The sequence below is a fragment of the Fukomys damarensis genome, unplaced genomic scaffold (assembly GCF_012274545.1).
Source record: "Fukomys damarensis isolate Sample0158 unplaced genomic scaffold, DMR_v1.0_HiC HiC_scaffold_18, whole genome shotgun sequence".
Classification (NCBI taxonomy): Eukaryota; Metazoa; Chordata; class Mammalia; order Rodentia; family Bathyergidae; genus Fukomys; species Fukomys damarensis.
In genome coordinates this window covers 22,142,978-22,160,597 of record NW_022900930.1, presented here as the reverse complement: position 1 = coordinate 22,160,597, position 17,620 = coordinate 22,142,978, and the positions used below count along the sequence as shown (strand labels likewise).

At 41.0% G+C, this 17,620-nt stretch overlaps 1 protein-coding gene across 9 annotated transcripts in view; it reads right to left on the bottom strand.

Moving 5' to 3' along the window:
- Positions 1-17,620, bottom strand: part of Irf2 (interferon regulatory factor 2) — an 87,779-nt gene that overhangs the window by 56,125 nt on the left and 14,034 nt on the right. The window contains exon 1 of one of the 9 annotated variants that reach the window (XM_033765413.1): positions 12,730-12,821. The exons of the other annotated variants lie outside the window; for them this stretch is intronic. The gene's annotated coding sequence lies outside the window, so the exon portion shown is untranslated. Of the gene's footprint in view, positions 1-12,729; positions 12,822-17,620 lie in introns of those variants that run through there. 9 annotated transcript variants of the gene reach the window in all.

Genomic DNA, 17,620 nt, shown 5'->3' with positions numbered 1-17,620 from the left:
GCAAATGGTCTCCCTGCCTCCCTCTTGTAGTTTGCTCCCACTGCAAAAACTGATGATAGGCCAAACAATCTCATTATATATCTATGGTTTATCACTTCATTGGAGCTTTCAATCTCTGCAGATCACCTCTGCTTTTCCCTCATCAACCTCTGATCCCATTTCCCAAATGAGCAACTGCAGTTCACTCTCTCTAACTCACTTCTGCCCTCATCAATCACAGCAAAGGATCTTGCCTCTAACTTCACAGAGAAAACAGAAGCCACTGGGTTTCTGAATTTACAACTCTCTTCCCTCTTCAAACTTCTCTGGATTTCTCTGACCTCATTTATTCTTTTCTCAGGCTAGGTAGGGTAGGAGGTAGTGCTACACAGGGAATGGGAAAAGTTTAAGAGGAGAGATACTAAGATTGATTTGGGGCCTTAGCTTTGAGATATTTTGGGGGCATCCAAAAAGAAATGTTAGATACACAATGAGATGTGTAAGGCTAGACCTCAGGAAAAGGGTCCATTCAGGGAAAATTTAACCACTCTTCTCTGAGCATTGTTCAAACGCCAGCTCTATAGGCCTGCCCTGCCAACTCAAAACATACATCTTCCTTTCCCTTGAATCCACAGAACACAATGCCTCTAGTGGTTACCATGTATCTTATGCCGCAATCTAATCTCCATTTCACTTTTATGTGTTTTAATGCACCGAGACAAAGACTTCCATGGAGCTGGAAAACTATGTTAACATTGCTAAATAAATTAATAGGTAAAACTAGAAAGAGTCTTGTACAGTACTTTGCACCCTACAGGTACCCAAGAAGTACAGACCAGCAGTGTCCAATAGACATTTCACAACAATGGACTTTATCTGCATCACCCAACAAGGTAGCTGCTAGTCACATGTGGCTGCTGAATACCTCGGTGTGGCTGGCATGAATGGGGAAACCCTTGTCACCAAAGATGGAAGCATAGCTTTAAGGCTGGTTCTGATCTGCAAATCACAGTGGCCTGGTCAGGTGTCTGGTGGAAACAAAATACACACACAGGATACCCCTGCGGATTTGCCAAGGTGCAGATCACCCTTCTGACATGAAAACTGCTCCACTGAGAAAAGCTGAGTCTTCCAAGGCCTGAGTCACACACACGCTGCAAACTCAGTCACCTTTGGGAACACAGCCCGTTGGTGAGCAGGGACCTTCTGTGTGAGTAGTGGCCTGATCCAGGTCTACACCTGCCAGCCCTTGAAAATACCACCAGCTGGCAGGGACGGAATGTCCCCACACACTTCTCCATAGAGATATTAACAATAGCTACTGAGTATTGAGAGCTTAATAGTGTTAGCCAGCTTCGAAGCACACGAGGAGTATTAACTCATTTGATTCACAGCAACCCTGTAAGATAGATACTTCTATAGTTTCCACTTGTGGATGAAGAAACTGAGGCACTTAAGGTTAAATACTTGGGAAAGATCACAGAGCTACTGAGTGGCAGGATTTTGATTTGAACGAGTGTCTTGGGCCCTTAGCCTTTGGGTGGGGTACAAACATCCAGCCGAACAGGATCCACTTAAGAGGTACGGAAGCCCCCATGCTCTGTTCGACCCAGCATCCACACAGGAGACCTGCGCCCAGAGAGCCCTGTTACCAGCCGACCCTATGCAAACCCTGGTAGCCAGGCCTGATGAACAGAAAGCAGCTTCCCAACCTTTCTCACCCAGCCCCCCTCTGAAACCCACACTTCCCGTCCCTTTCAGTACCTTCCTGGCAAGAGGGAATCAACAGAACATATTGCATATCCTGGCCAACCCAACCTTTATTTTTATAGTTTGCACTAAGAAAACAATTATTTCCCCATTCCCATATGCCAAAATAAAAGTATCTTCCTCTCTCCACCCCACCTCTCCCTCTTCTCTTTAAGAAAGCAACAGGAAAGAACCAGCGGGGATTTTTCCTGTTGCATCACTTGGGTATATTCTCTAGCTGTTTCATTTTAGTTTCTGCTTCATAAAACAGGGTCACCTGGCCTGATGCAAGGGCCATCTACCTGGTCCTTGAGGGGTCTTTTGAAAGCAGAAGTTAAGTGTGCCCTGCCCAGCCTGTTACTGATTAACCAAAAAACTATTTCAGGAACACAAATAAGTCCCACAGAAAGCTAATGTTCCACTACCTTAATGTCAAATTCACATTCATATTTATTTAAGGTTCTCAAAACCACGAAAGGACCCAGCACTTTTGGTTTTTGTCCATTTCCATCTCCTGACATGTCAGTGCATATGAAGAGCAAACACTGAATCATGAGGCCATTTTCCTTCCCGCTCCAAAAATAATCTGTTTTATTAGCAGGACCTCTTAGGAATGCTATACTTCTCAGCCCTAAAATTCTACTCCATCCTACTTAAATCCCTCAGCACCCTGTTTGTCCTGGACTATTCAATACCAAGACATTGTTCTCTTGATTTTCAGGGAACAGTTGTGAACCTACCCTTCCAAGAAAGCTTTCCCTGCCCAACGTAGACTCAACTGCTATCACAGCTGGTACTAATGGGATATCCCCTAAGAAATATTTGAATGTTAATGACAGTCAATCTTATCTGGCTCTTGCTAGTTACTTTGATAATGTGATACTTCCTAACAGAATCATCGTGACCTTTACAGGGCCCCAAGTACCCTTATTTATCATGAAGAAGGATGGTGGCCACAATGCAGGCCACAGGACGGCACTCAAGGTCTGACAGACACCATGCCTCCAGGACAGCACAGCTACGCAGGCATGGGCAGGGCAGTAACCAGGGAAGAGCTCTTGTGCCCATCACAAGCTGGTAAGGAGTGAGCCTGTGGCTATACCACATCTTCTCTGAATCTTCTATGAGACAAACATCAGGGACTTGTACCCTTAAATGAGAAATCAACCTCTCATTCCCTTAAGAAATTCAGAAATCCCCTAGTTTCCGCCACCTTCCTAAGTATAGAAGTTGTTCAGGTTTGGGGACAGTGGACGTGGCTGTGGCAGATACTCCACTGGGCAACTACAGCCATCTCTCAGGGCCCTGCTTCAAGAACAAATGTAGAGCGTAGGAGAACCCAAAATCTTTATACCTTCAATTTCTCCACTGTGAAATGAAGACAGCTTACTCATAATTTGTGATAAGGATTAAATAAGATGTACCAAGGGTCTAGTCTGGTATCTGATCAATAATGGCAAGTTAATAATAATTTGTGCAAACACAAAATTTATGGTCAAAGATGTTTAAAGAGCATTATTTATAATAGCAAAAATTTAAGTTGACCCAAACACCCAGGCAAAACAAAACCTTTTTGTTTTGTTTAAACAAAAAGGAATAATAAAACAATGGACTATTTGGGATTGAAGAATAATATTTAAATTGTATGGGAATGCTCAGAAGACAAAAATGGAAAAAGAAAGCAGAGGAAAGGAGACGTTATCAACAATCCAGACAATAAAGGGCCATGCCAAAACTACCAGGGCTGTCGTGCTATGGGTGGCTTACCCACACACAGTGGATCCTTTTTCAACAGGGCTAGTGACAGCTTGCCTATTCACAAGTGCGCCAAGAAAGTGGCATTTATAGAACCCAGGACATGTATTGGCCTGAAACTGGGCAGCTGGGGATAACAGGACACACCCCAACCCTAATGAGGCCAGCACAGAAGGTAAAGCCATTTCCGGAACAGCTTATCAGGTGCTACAAGGCTTTACAGCATGGGGGTCCTGTGAAACACAGTTTCACTCTTACTTCCAAAGTTTTCCAAGACAGTCCACATGTCAGCAGAGGATCCTGATATTTTTCCAGGACTGGGGATCAAACCCAGGGTTGCTCTATCACTGAGCTACATCCTCAGCCCTTTTATTTCTTTATTTTGGGACAAGGTCTTACTAAATTGCCTAGGCAGATCTTGAAATTGTCAGTATCCTCTAATTTTGATCCTAAAGTAAGAACAATCTGAAAATAAGAACATTCTTCTCAAAACAACTGAGAGAGCTTCCCTCTGCCTCATCTTCTTCCCTTACTTCCACTATGAGTGATTTAGTCCAAAAGCCCACTAGGCGGAGCAGATGAACTGGGTTGAACAGTGTCCCTAGTAACATTCATGTCCACCCTCAGTCTGTGAATGTGACCTTACTTGGAAATAAACTCTCTGTGATGCCAACAAGTTCAAATGAGGTCATACTGGATCACGATGGACTTACAGAGAAGGGAAAAATGGTTTCCTTCTACCTTTCCAGGTTATTGGAAAAGCCTGTGATTTAAGAGGCTATCACACAGATTAATGGGAGGAAAAGCCATATTTAAGTACGTATGTATGCAAGAAAGCCCCACAGAACATCAGTCTTGAAGGAGAGTCAGATGACAGAAATTTACAACATTCTGTGCTACAGAAATGGATAGAGTTTTGGGGATTCTGGGGGGTGATAGCCGAACAAGTTACAGGGGAGAGGGCTATATGGTGAGTAAAGGTTATCTTCCTACGCAGATAAATTATCTCAGGCAATAAAAGTTGGAGCAGTCTTCATCCAGATACAAATGTTCTTACTAATACAGATTTCCTTCTTTGCTTAAAAAAAAAAAATTTTTTTTTCTGAGACAGAGTCTCACTATGTAATTCCGGCTGGCCCTGAACACACTACGTAGTCGTGGCTGACCTCAAACCTACAGTGATCCTCCAGCCTCAGCCTGCAGAGTGGTGGGATGACAGGTGTGTGCCACCACATCCAGCCAATGTCCTTTACAGATATCATTTTTTAAACAAAAGCTCAACTTTCCAAATCTACTTCTCTATCTACAGTTTATCAGAATAATCAGTTTGAAATATGCCAAAGAGAGGAGGTTAGAAGGGCAGCCTCACTGATGCAGGGCAGCCAAGGGTACAGGCAGGTAACTGAATAATTAGATAATGGGAGCCAGGCTTCTCACTGTTGGGGAAAGAGTTACAAAGATGCAGAGAAAGAAAACTAGCACAATCCAAGGTGTTCGATTAGGGGTCAAGGAGTAGGTCTAGACTCAACAGTTTTTCACTTATCTCAATAAAAACAAGTATAGATAGAAGTGTATGTATAAGTATATACATAAATAATATTCTCAAATTCTGCCCACTAACACGCCAAAAGCAACATGCATGTGTGGTACCCAAATCATAGTTTCTCCTATAAATACCATTCTCCAATGAAAGGAACCAGAGTCGTATGGCCAATTTCAAGGCTGGGACAGGGAAAACCAAAGACTAGCCTGAAATAGTATAGTTACCTATTAATTTGGGGCCATAAAGTAATCACTGGGCTCAATGATTTGGGGAATGTATCAAAAGGACACCCCTAATTTGAAGGGCGTGATGAAATGTGACAGAATTTGAGCATCAAAATAGATAATGAGCTGGGTATGACGGCATGCGCCTGGGAACCCGGATTCTGGGAGTCCAAACCAGGAAGATCTCAAGTTTGAACCTAATGTGGATAACTTAGTGACTTAGAGAGGCCCCCTCTCAAAATAAAAAAGGGCTACGAATGTAGCTCAGTGCAAAGGCCATCAGTTCAATTCCCATTACTGAAAGAAAAAAAGATTAAAATATGGGAATCCACAAATAAGAAAGCAGAAAGAGAAAGTTTTCCTTTCCATAAGGTAGATTGCTAATTAATAAATATGAAAAATGAGGGAATTGGAATTAGAAGTTGGACCTGTAGCAGCTATCAAAGCAGTAATTAGTCAAGAAACATCAATAGATGCTAAAGAGTATGTGAAATAAAGATAAGAAATTATATAACAATAACTATGATACATACTTATGTAGTCTCAAAGTACTTCCCACAAAATATTTTTATTCCAAAGTGAAGAACAATAATTTTGGAGGCATATGACAGATACCTCCTTAATCAAATTATCAAATAACATCACTAATAAAGGCATAAGTCAAAGTCATACACAATCCATGAGACTGTTAAAAAAAAAAAAACAAAACAACGCATGACCTCTCATCATAAGGAAACAAGACCAAACTGATAGATATTCTTTAAAGTAACTGGCCCTGCAACTGTCAAGTTCCAGAACACTGAGGAAAGATTAAAGAGGCAGGACAGGCAAGTGCAGTACTTGGCCCTGGATCAGACTCTTGCCACAAGGGACACTACTGAAATACCTGCCAAACTCCAATGGGGTTTGTGGATTAGTGGTATCATTTGTCACTGTGACTGCTTGGTTCTGATTGTCCTGTAGTGGTTGTGTTGGAGAGAGTCCTCGCTGTAGGAAGGACACACTCAAATATTCAGGAGAGATAGGACATCGGTGTGTGCAAGTTACTTCCCAAAGGTTCAGGAGAAAGAACTTATTTGTACTATTCTTGCAACTTTAGTGAAAGTCTAAAATTAGTTCAAAAGAAAAAGACTTGGCAAAGAAGACAATAGAAAAGTATGCAAGTGATTTCCTGTCGGGGGACCACAGCACTTCTACAAATACAACCAACTTGAAAACAGTCCTAATCCGGGCATCAGGATCCCATTAAGTACATCCATAAGCAGTGCCTCAGTCAAGCAACAATTGTGTGGACAAGGAGTCTCTTGGCTTCGCTTCTTGGGCAAGATGGGCAGTGATGGTCTGCAATTCATGTACATCTTCAGGTTGTGCAGAACACTAAAATTGAGACCACCAGAGAGCTGGCCTGCACACTCAAATTTAGGCATCAAAGACTTAACCTCCGGGTCAAACTTCTGTGTGACTACTTAAGTGAGGTCATTTAAAATTTAAAACACAAAGCTTGTTTCCCAGCCACACAGCCCCACCTCCTAGGTTAAGCTATCAGCAAAGGAAAAACAAGAGAACACTCAGCTCTGGGCTCCAACTGGTTGTATATTTTAAGGTACTTACCCTTCAGAGGCCCCTACACAACTGAGTTCTTAGAAGGACATTTCCAAACAGCTCCAAGTTTTCACTGGAGCCCCCAAAATTGGCATTCTCAGCATAGTTTCGCTTTCTACACGGTAACAGTTTTTTAACCTTTCAGACACTTGGCTCAAGAAAGACGCACCATGAGTAAGGGTTTTGCTTTTTGTTTCTCACTTACAACATCTTCTTACTTGTCAAAGCCTGAATAAACCTTCAGCTCTACTTGCTTTAGCCTGGCTGAAAACTGCAGTCATTGCTTTGGCTCAGAGTACCAAGCAGAGCACATATAACTATTGTCCAAGAGAACAGCTAAGACACTGTACGAATGGAAAGTGAAACCAGTGGTCAAGAACAATTGCTCCCTTCTACAAAGACTGTACCAACCAGTCCTCTGACTGCCCTCTCCCACCCCAGCCCTGGTGGAGGGCTGGCCCTGCAGCCAGAACACTCTCCTTAAATAGGACCTTGTCAATCACTGCTGAGGCCCTGTGATATCACATGAACAGTCTCCCCTTCTTCATATTCTGCTGTCTGGACCCCTAAACTCCACCAGGGGCTGCTCCAAGGCCTCAGCCCCGTTGTCCCTCAGCTTTAAGAGAGTTTCATTTCTTTGGCTAATTTCTACTCATTTTTCAGATTATGCTTCAAAATCTCTTCCTCAGCAGGGAAGCTGGGCCAGATCCCCAAATCTGTCTGCCCCACAAAACAAGAGTCTCCATAAGGACCAAATCAACTCTGTTTTGTTCTGCACTCTGACCCTAGAGCCTGAAGTATGTCAAAGGCCAATTCTCAATGAATATTTTAAACAAACACTAACTCACTACAAACTCCCTCCTCCTTATCTGTAATTTCACTTTCCATGGTCAAGTCATTCAAGGTCAACTAAGGTATGAAAATGTTAATTGGAATGTTGCCGAAATAAACAATATATAAGTTTTCAGTAACTCTCATTACAGTATAGTTATAACTTTTATTTTATTATTCTTATTGTTAATCTCTCACTGTGCCAATTTATAAATCAAATGTATCATATATATGCATGCATCAGAAAACAGTACACAGAGGGCTCAGTAGTATCCACTGTGGTTCCGGGTACCCACTGGGAGTCTTGGAAAGAATATTCCACGTATCAGGTAATGGGACAAGCACAGGGGGAACAGAAAGAGGGGCTGTAGTCTAGTTAGGTTTACACACCAGCAGTTGCAATGAAGAAAAATATCAACTGCCATAAAAGCAATACATGTAGTGGTGAATTCTGCCCAGAAAGACAGTAGGGTATATTTTTTAAATTATTTCTTATAAACAATGCTTCAAATTATTTTAGATTTACAAATTATAATCTGGAATATTGTCTATTTCCACATTTTGTACTAGGAATTCACTAGAAAAACAGATATTCACCAAGACCACAGGTCCCATTACCAAGATTGCATGGGTGGGGAGTACGGTGATCATATAACTCACTGGCCAAAATGGGACACTTCTGAGTGTGGATGGAATCTTATTAATGGTTGTCCTGGAAACAGATGCAAAGAGAAACTGTCTGTCTTTAGAAAAACCAGGAAGTGAGAATCCTCTGGCTACCATGTCTATCTAGACTGGAACAAGTTGTCATCTTTTATTCAAAAATCTCTGGGCCAGGAATATTTCAGAATACAAAAGTGTTTGGATTTTAGAACAATAATATGGTGCATATACCATATGGAACCTAGCTTTCCCAGCAGCATCTAGGCAGAAACTCTTAATCCAACACCGTAATATTTCTAGAGCAAAACATGTACATTTATAATGATTGGGATAAACAAAAACTATGAATAGCTTTGTGTCAGTTCAGGGCAGAATATCCTGCCAAATGAGTCATAATAATAACTTTCAGCTTTCAGAGCTTTTTGGATTGCAAATAAGGGATTTTGAACCTGAAGTACATTTCAAGTTATTTCTGTCCTCGAAATACATTATTGTTATGATGCTATACAGAAAAATCAGCATCTTGTTCCTTAAATTGTATTTACATTACAAATTAATCTGGCACAAACTAAGCCTAATTTTGTGAATTATAGCACTTTTTAGTTCTAAAATGGAAAATTTTAATACAAATTGCTTCTGCTTATTAGAAAGTGGAAAACTATGCTTCCTGCATAATTTATAAACTTAAAATCTGAAATAGCCACTTAAAATTATTATTTCCTTCAAATCAGGCTTACCAGCCAATATGAATAAATGTTCCACTTTACCAATCTAATATATAAAATACTTTGTAAGATAAGGAAAGACTTCAGTACAATTTTAAAATATCTTGAAAATAACCTCCCTGGGTTTCCTTTATAATGACATTTGTAAATGCCATTATTCTTTGTTCTGTGACATTTTAAATAGTTGATTTCAAAGGTTAAATTTATTATAAATAATACTGTAGAGTATCACATTAAATTGAGCTTATTACTTGCTTGTCTATGTAGGCACTAAGAGTGAGATTCATGTTATTTATTGAGAGATACAGGAGCTACCATACCATGGACACAAGCCCTACTCTGGTTAGAAATCCTGGTGTAAAACAAAAAGGCTAAATACATCTATTGGAGCAACTACAAATTTACACATTCATACATACAAAACTTTGCGGGAAGTTTACCTCCTCCATTTCTTTCTTTCTTTTTTTTTTTGGTACCGGGGTTTGAACTCTGGTTCTTGTGCTTGCAAGGCAGGCGGCAGAACCGCTGAGCTAAATCCCCGGCCCTCCTCCATTTCTTTTATCCCTTCACTGTGAATAAAATGGACAGATATATCATCATGAAGTGAGAAGTATAATATACACTGAACTGTTTACATTCTAGGAGACGTGGTAGAAACTCAGCTCAGAGATCCCCGGACACAACTTCCTCCAGGCAGCGTGAAGAAAGAGAAAACACTAAGACTAAAGGGGGTAAAGGTGAAGGAGCCTCTGTATCTTCCTACCCTAAAAGTCCGAGTACTTAAGCTTTTGCATTTTCAGGTACTGAAATGTTTATAAATATATACATGCAAAAGTCAAAAAGCCTTTAAAAATGCTCTCCTGATTCCTCAGGAGATGATGTTGTAATGAGCAGGGTGGTACAGCCACAGCAGTGACTATGTACTAAGCTTCTGGTTGCCCTTAGCACTAAACTCCTACATTTTCTCCTTTTACCTCACAATGACCCTAGTAAGATAGGCACCACTGCTATCCTTATTTTAAGCAGAAGACACTGTGCCTTAGTCCACAGTAAATCTGGTTCTCTGGCACTGAGATCCATTATGATAAGTATTTAAAACTGGGCTTCAACCTTAGGAGTCTTCTTGGTAATATAAAATCCTTGGGAAAAGTTTTTTCTACCTGTGCTCTTCGGATGTTCAAACATAAACATTAGAAGATGAGTATGCTTAGATGCCTCACTAGTTCTGGTACTTGTCTCTTTGTGTCACGACCAGGAAACAGCGAAGTCCCCAGGTCATTTCCCAACACTTTCTGCTTGGCTCTGTCTTTGCTCAGAGTGAAAGAAAATTAAAAATACAAATCACTGAAAAGGCAAGATGGAAAACAAGATAAGCGAGCTGCCTGGACTTTTCCTTAAATAGGAAGTCTTTTGACTCTCCATGACCCCAGGGCTGTGCCGATAAAAACAAACACATTTTTTGCAATCCATCAGAATAAATCCAGTAGCAAAAATAAGCCAGAGTTTAAAGTCTGAAGTCCCTAAATAAACCTGCTTTGTAGAACCCGTGGACCTCTCTCTATTTGGCCTGGGTCCCTAGGTGAAGGAGGAAATGGAGAAACATCCCTGCCTGTAGAAGCATCAGCACTTCAGTGCTGGAGGGTGAAGCAGGAAGGATTCTAAGGATGGAAACCAACAAAGGAAAGAAAGGAAGTAGAGCAAAGGGGGAACGGAGGAAAGGGATGTGCTCTCCAAAGAGATCCCTGTTTCTTCTTAAACAGCCATTTTCCAAGTTACAGTTTCATAAAGAATGTAGATTTCCCCCAGGTACATCATTCTACACTTATCCCCCCTCCCCATGAGTGGTGAATAAGAGTTACAGAGTTACAGAGGGGCTCAGAGGAAGAAAGAATCTGATCACGACATCCCTTTGTTAATTTTCACATACAGCTGCCATAGAAATAATGGCAGAAGAGGCAACAGGGTGGACTGAGGAGCCTGGACCACCTGTCTGTGTTCAAATCCCAGCTCTATCGCTTAGCCATGTGGCTTTGGGCAGGCTACTGACCCTCTCTCTTCTCGTGAGGCTTTGTGACAATTAAATGAAGAAACATGCAAAGCATGCAGAATAACACTTTACATTAGGCGCACACACGATAGGTTGGAATATAAATAGGGACAAAATTTCCAAATAGCCACTTGGTCATAGATATAAAAATTTTAAATGACACCCTTGGACCAGCCATGTTGCTCCTAGCAATGTTTCTCAGGTCATTTAACCACGCATAAAACACACCTTCTTTAAAAATAAATGAATCAGCAATGATCTGTTGCAGAAATAAATGCAGTATCTCCTTTGTAATAAATAAGAAAGCTGTGGGAGTTGCACAAATAAATTTATTTTCCAGATCATCTAAATTATGAAAATTTACAAGTATTTTTAGTCCATCACATTTTTAAAGAGTCTTTTCAAGAACAATTCATATAAAGCAACAGGAACCTAAAAAGTTAAAATGACTTCTGAAAGGGCAGGGAATTAGCTCAGTGGTGCAGCTGCCTGCCTTGCAAGCTCAAGGTCCCGAGTTCGATCCTAAGTACCAAAAAATAAATAAATAAAATAAATTAAAATAACTTCTGAAAATATGTTCAAACTTTCAGAGCATGCTGGAGTCACTGGATTTGTTTGGTCCTGGATCCCAGCACCTACATGGCATCAGCTTCCATAATTCTGCAAAGCAAGAATCACAGACGGATTTCCCAGGATATGGACTGGAGCTCATACTTCATTTTCAGACCTTGTTTCCATATACAAAATGGGAAAAGAAGTGGCCTTGTTTTACTCCTCATCAGCACATCCTCTGAGCACTGCCTTCCACTGCAGGAGAAGTAAAGTGATTTCTGAAAGGCAATATATTGTCTTCTCCGGGGAGTCGGGAAGGGGGTTCACTTAAGAATGTCCTTTGTTTTCTTTCCCCAACTATTGGTTTCTTGGCATAATCTATGTTAGGCAGCCATATGTAAGCCCAAAAAGAGACTTCCTTCTCCTCAGGTACACTGGGGAAGAAAAGTGAGATGTTCCCTGATTTAACCTGGGCTTATGCCCCATAAGGCCTTTGGAAGTTGAAAAGATTGTAAGTTGAAAATGCATTCAGCATCACTTCTTGGCCTTTTGGCTAAGATCAAGTGAAAATGCATTTATTATGCTTAACCTACTGAACCACAAAGCTTAGCAACATAGCACACTGCAGAGTACAGTGTGTGTGTGTGTTTTCATGTGAGTCTGCACATTGTACTACTAGAGATCTGAACTATTGAACTCAGGGCCTTTACACTGAGCTACATCCCCAATCCATTTTTTTATACTATGATTGGGTCTTGCTAAGTCACTAAGTTGCCCCAGCTGAGCTTAACTTTGTGACTGTCTTCACTGGGCCGACGAGGATCTGTGCTTGGCTGCTGCTGCTCTGTATTACCAGAAAAGATCCTGCTGCAAATAAGTTGGCCAGGAAAAAGCCCATCCAAAAGTCCAAGAATCAATAAGTCAAACCATCATTCAGTCAGGGCCAGACTATATGGAGAAAATTTAATAAGACAGTGTGTGTATGGAAAAGAGGCAGCATGCAGTGCTTAATTCAGTCCAGGCTTGAGAAGGAAAAGCATAGCAGGAAATGAGAATAACCTGAATTAGATGGGCTGTTCAAGTCCCCAGCCACCTTCTCTTCCTCTTCATGTCTGACAGACCCACCAGAGGTGTCTATCCCCTGCTAAGAACACAGAAAAGGCGGAGAGAGACATAAGAGAAGCAGTGCATTCAGCGCTTAAGTTAGAAAAGCTAAATTACAAGAATTCTTATGGGCCAGCACACAGAGACCTAAGAAACTATAGTCTTTTTTTCCTGGAATAAAAATGAATGATTCCCTCCCTCATGCAACATCCACAGGCTGGTCCTGGCCACTTCCTCCTTGCTGAGAATATCCTTTGAGTTTCCTTTTGCTAGTGATCTCTCAATAAAAACTTCTTACTTATCATCATTATTATTTTATTATGACGTACAATTCAACTCTTCATGTTTAACTTTAACTCAAGATCTAACTTACAAAATATAAACTTACCTGCTACAGTTTCCACTAGCTTGATTCTATCTCAGGGATAAACTATTTTAATTAGCAATGAATTCCAACTGAAAAAGAGCCAAAATTGCTCTACCTCCCAGACAAGAATGCATTTCTCCCCTGTAAACTACAGAATTGTCTTCAAATATTTTTAGAAGATACTTAACTGCCTCTCAATAAATTCCAAATAGCTGCCAGAAATCAGATTCAGTGTCCATTGTATTGTCCCAACTGCCTTCTCTCTGCCAACCCCTTTCAGAACCACAGTGGTTTCCTTCCCTCCCTGTTGAAGCATACTATAAAAAAACTCGGGTTTGATGAGGTCAGACCTCACCACTTACAACATGTAACTTCTCCAAACCATCAACTCCTCACCTATAAGCAGAGATCTTAATAGCAACTTGGCAGAGCTACTGTGAGAAGAAATAAATAAAAGATAGTTCACATTAGGAAACTATAGGATGAGATTACACTCTTCTCCCCTAAGACTTCCCCAAAGAAACTCTGTACAGTAGGGCCAGTGCTCAAATTAATAAAAAGAAAACAAAGCCAGCTTATTCCACAAGAAGCAAGAGAGTATCCAAGGTCCATTCCCTATTGGCAGTGTGGGCCAGGTTAATTTTCTAAGACGTCTTATCACCTTGCTCAAAACCTTCCTGTGGCTCCAATAATGCAGAATGAAGGAAATCTGGACTACAGGTCACCATAATTCACCACCATTCCACCTTTCTCAACCCCTTCAGCCACTGGTTCCTCCCCCACTTTCTAATGCAGCCAAAGTTCTTAACTTCATATGTGTACAGGCCCATCTCTGTACAAAGTCCTTATGAGCAAGAGTTCCATCTTACACATCTTTGAACTCCCAGTCTGTCACGCACATCGCATTGTACGTAATGATACGTAGGAATTCTTTAATGTCAGGAAGTAGCTCTACCTCTAGCGAGGAGCTCCCTGGGAACGGGGGGCAGGGACCAAAGGGAAGATGATATTAACTATATGCTGTGATAGATAAATTTATTATGAACGAGTGACAAACAAGGGAAACAAAATTACTGCAAAAACACTAAAAAAGAATCTAAATAAGATCATTTATTATTTGCAATACATTTCCCATAGAAATCAAACTAAATATATTAACAAACTTTTGACTTACATTTACTCTACATTTCATTCAAAAAGACCTTCCTGAGCTAAGCACTATACGGAGCACTATGTATGGGTCAAGCATCATGAGGAGTTCTACGGAGGACACAAAGATGATGAAGATGAGAGCTCTGCCTCAAATATACTACTGGTTGGGGATGGAGCTCAGCGGCAAAGGACTTGCCTAACATGCATAGGGCCCATGGTTAAATTCCCCAGCTGGGGAGACAGACAGACAGATTTACACTTCTGTGTCTCCTGGTAGAACGCTACATTCCTTGATAACCTAACATGGGCATGTAACACAGTAGGTCCTGATTCAGTCACTACATCAGACTCCCTCCATCACTTCTTTCACGTCACAATAATGTGACCCTGCATTTTACATGAGTGAATTGTTTGGAAGTCCTGTTGGGAGAGTTTTACTAGATTATATTAAAATCTAAGAAAGAGAGTTCTCTGGAAAGCCCCAAAGAAGTAGGAGCACCTGAACTGCATGGGAAGACAGGTGTAAAGGAAAGAACATCATAAACAAAAAGAAGAACAAGGACAAGATAAGGAAGTACAGTGGCACATTTGAGCCATTGTTAATGCAGAGAAGCTATGCCTTGGAGAAAATAGAGGGAAGTAACGGAAGAAGAGTGAGGAGGCTTTACTGAGGCTGGGCAGTTAACAGAGCCCAGGGGCCTCACAACAAAGGGGGCCCCTGTTGCCTGCCTGGGGAAATCCCAAATACACCCAGTGCACATACAAACAAGGCTCTTTGTTCCTTACTGGAAAACACAGCTCTCGATCCCCATTAACCTGGACTGTAAGATGGACTGGCCCGTGTCTTACCAAATGAAAAACTGAGTTGATCATTAGAAATAAATTCAACCTGCACTTAAAGCGTGCTGTGTATGTGCAATTCACTTTGCTGCACCCTGGGCAAAACTCTGCACTGCACTGCAGAATTCACCATTGTTTCAAAAAGGCAGTTACTTATCATAGAGTATAGGATGTGATATATTGAAATAAACCCTGTAATACTTAGGGCCTTTGATAAGACTTGCCAACCTTACTCCTACAGGCAAGAGTCCAGCAAATACACAATCAGTGTTCTCCTTACAATTAGATAACCTCAGATCTCATGGCCTTCACACACAATAGCAGTTTCAGAGTCACCTCAGTCAGACTCAGAGAGCAGACAGAAAGCCTCAACACCGTGGGCTCCTCCAGTCTTTGAGTGTCTCTGGTGCAGAATTGACCCCAAGGCATTCACCCAGCCCTGCTGTGGCCTTCCACAGTGTGGCTCTGACATCCTCAGAAGACCGACTTCTGCTGGGGAGGAAGGAGCTGAATGGTTCTCCCATTCAAGAGGAAGCCCATCCTAAAACTTCTGTGCTGTTTTCCCTTGGTTCTCTAAGTTGAATTTCTTGCACAAATGAAAGAAGTGTCTATCTCCACTTCACTTGAGCATTTTAAACATATTTATAATTACTGCATTCTCTTTTTATAAACCCAATCAAAAAGCAAATAATGAGCACACACACAGAAAATAGTTTTGTACCTGCCTAGCACTTCCTCTGAAAAACATGAAAGCAGGGCCTGTGGTAAAGCTTGTGCTAGAGCACTTGCCCAGCATGTGCAAAGCCCTGGGTTCTATCCTCAGCAGGAAGGAAGCGGGGAAGGAAGGAAGAATAAGGGAAGGGCAAAGGAAAGCAGAGGAGAGGAGAGGGGAGGGGAGGGGTGAGGTCCCAAACACAAGCCTCATTATTATCAAAAACACCCACCACCTTACATGTACCAATAAAATTAATTAATTAAAAAATACTGTCCAATTCTTTCCAGTCTATAGATGCATACACCCCTTATATCTTTCCTTATACCCCACAGGGACACAGCTGTGACACTCAACTGCCATTATCCACCATTTTCTGAAATGCAAAAGGGGAACCTGTTACAAATTCTCAGTAACCGGCCCAGAAAAACACCTTGCTCTATTCCCAGGATAAAATCTTTCCTTACTGGGAAATATAGGAACCCACGCCCTGAATCAGATATATGTGAAAACCAGGGGCTGCCCGACACTCCGCTCAGAGCTGCTTGCTCCAGCCACCAGGAGCAGAAGGAACCGTCAACCCTTCCTGTCTGTTCCTGCTGTTCTTTCAATCAAAAGTGCCTTTCTTGCCCATTTGCCCCAAAGCACATCACCTCCTTCCTTCCAGCAGTGGGTGGTGAAGTGCCCTCCAATTTCTCTGGTCCAGGAGACCACGCTTTCTTCCTCTCTCCCTTAGCCTTCTGCTTGTTGTGCTCCTCTGAAGCCTATGTCTCATTATTTAGGTTACTGCAGTTGGTTATTTACCTGCTTGGCTCACTAAACTACAAGCTCTTTGAGAATATGGATGGGAAATTTTCAACTTTACATCCTCACAGCATAGTGCTTCACACACAGCTGTTCAAAAACGTCTGTTGGAAGAATTAAGTCCTTTGAGAGTGTTATTTAAAGTAGTTGTTTGCAGAAAAGAATTTAATTTAATTTAAGCACTATCATGTTTGCTTTCACAGTACTGAGAGCTAGTTTTAAGAATATTTTTAAATTGTTGCCTATACTTGAAGGAAATAAAAACTTTGCAATTCCTTTTACTACCTTGCCTTATGTCAATCACAGACATTATGCATCTTCCCAATTAGTTGCAACTCAGTTATAATCTATTTGTTACCATGCCAGGTTATGTTATTCTATAGAGGCCAAACATTTGAGAAAGACTGATAGAAATAAATTGGAGTAACACATAAAAGTAAACCAACAGCATAGCTTTTACCGCATAGTTTACATTTCGTTTAATTTCTTCATCTACTACAGCTCTTGTAAGAATAAATGAAAATTCCTCACGCTAATTCACAATAAATACATGTTTTTATTCATTTTACTCAACAGATTTACTTACAGTAATAAATTTTTCCCATCCACGCAAGTAGTAGTTTGAGCTATTTTTGAGCAGACTATATTAGGTTTTAAAGCTCCTAATTGTTATTCTGAGGTGACTCTGACTAAACTCTAAGATACCATAGAAGTACTGAGCCTGGGGTTCTTTCTCACCAAGTAGAGACATTAGCCTACCAGGAACTGATACAATTAATACACCTCTAGATTCAGGATTTCCTCTCCCTATAAATTTTAGGATGCAAAATACAACAGAAAAAAAAAAGTGTTACGAGTTCAACAAAACTCAGTAAGTACTTAATCTGGCCACCAAACCTTGAACAGGTTACTTAATTTCAGCAGAGCAGACTACAATCACTAAGGAAATTTCCAATCGTACCATTTATGAA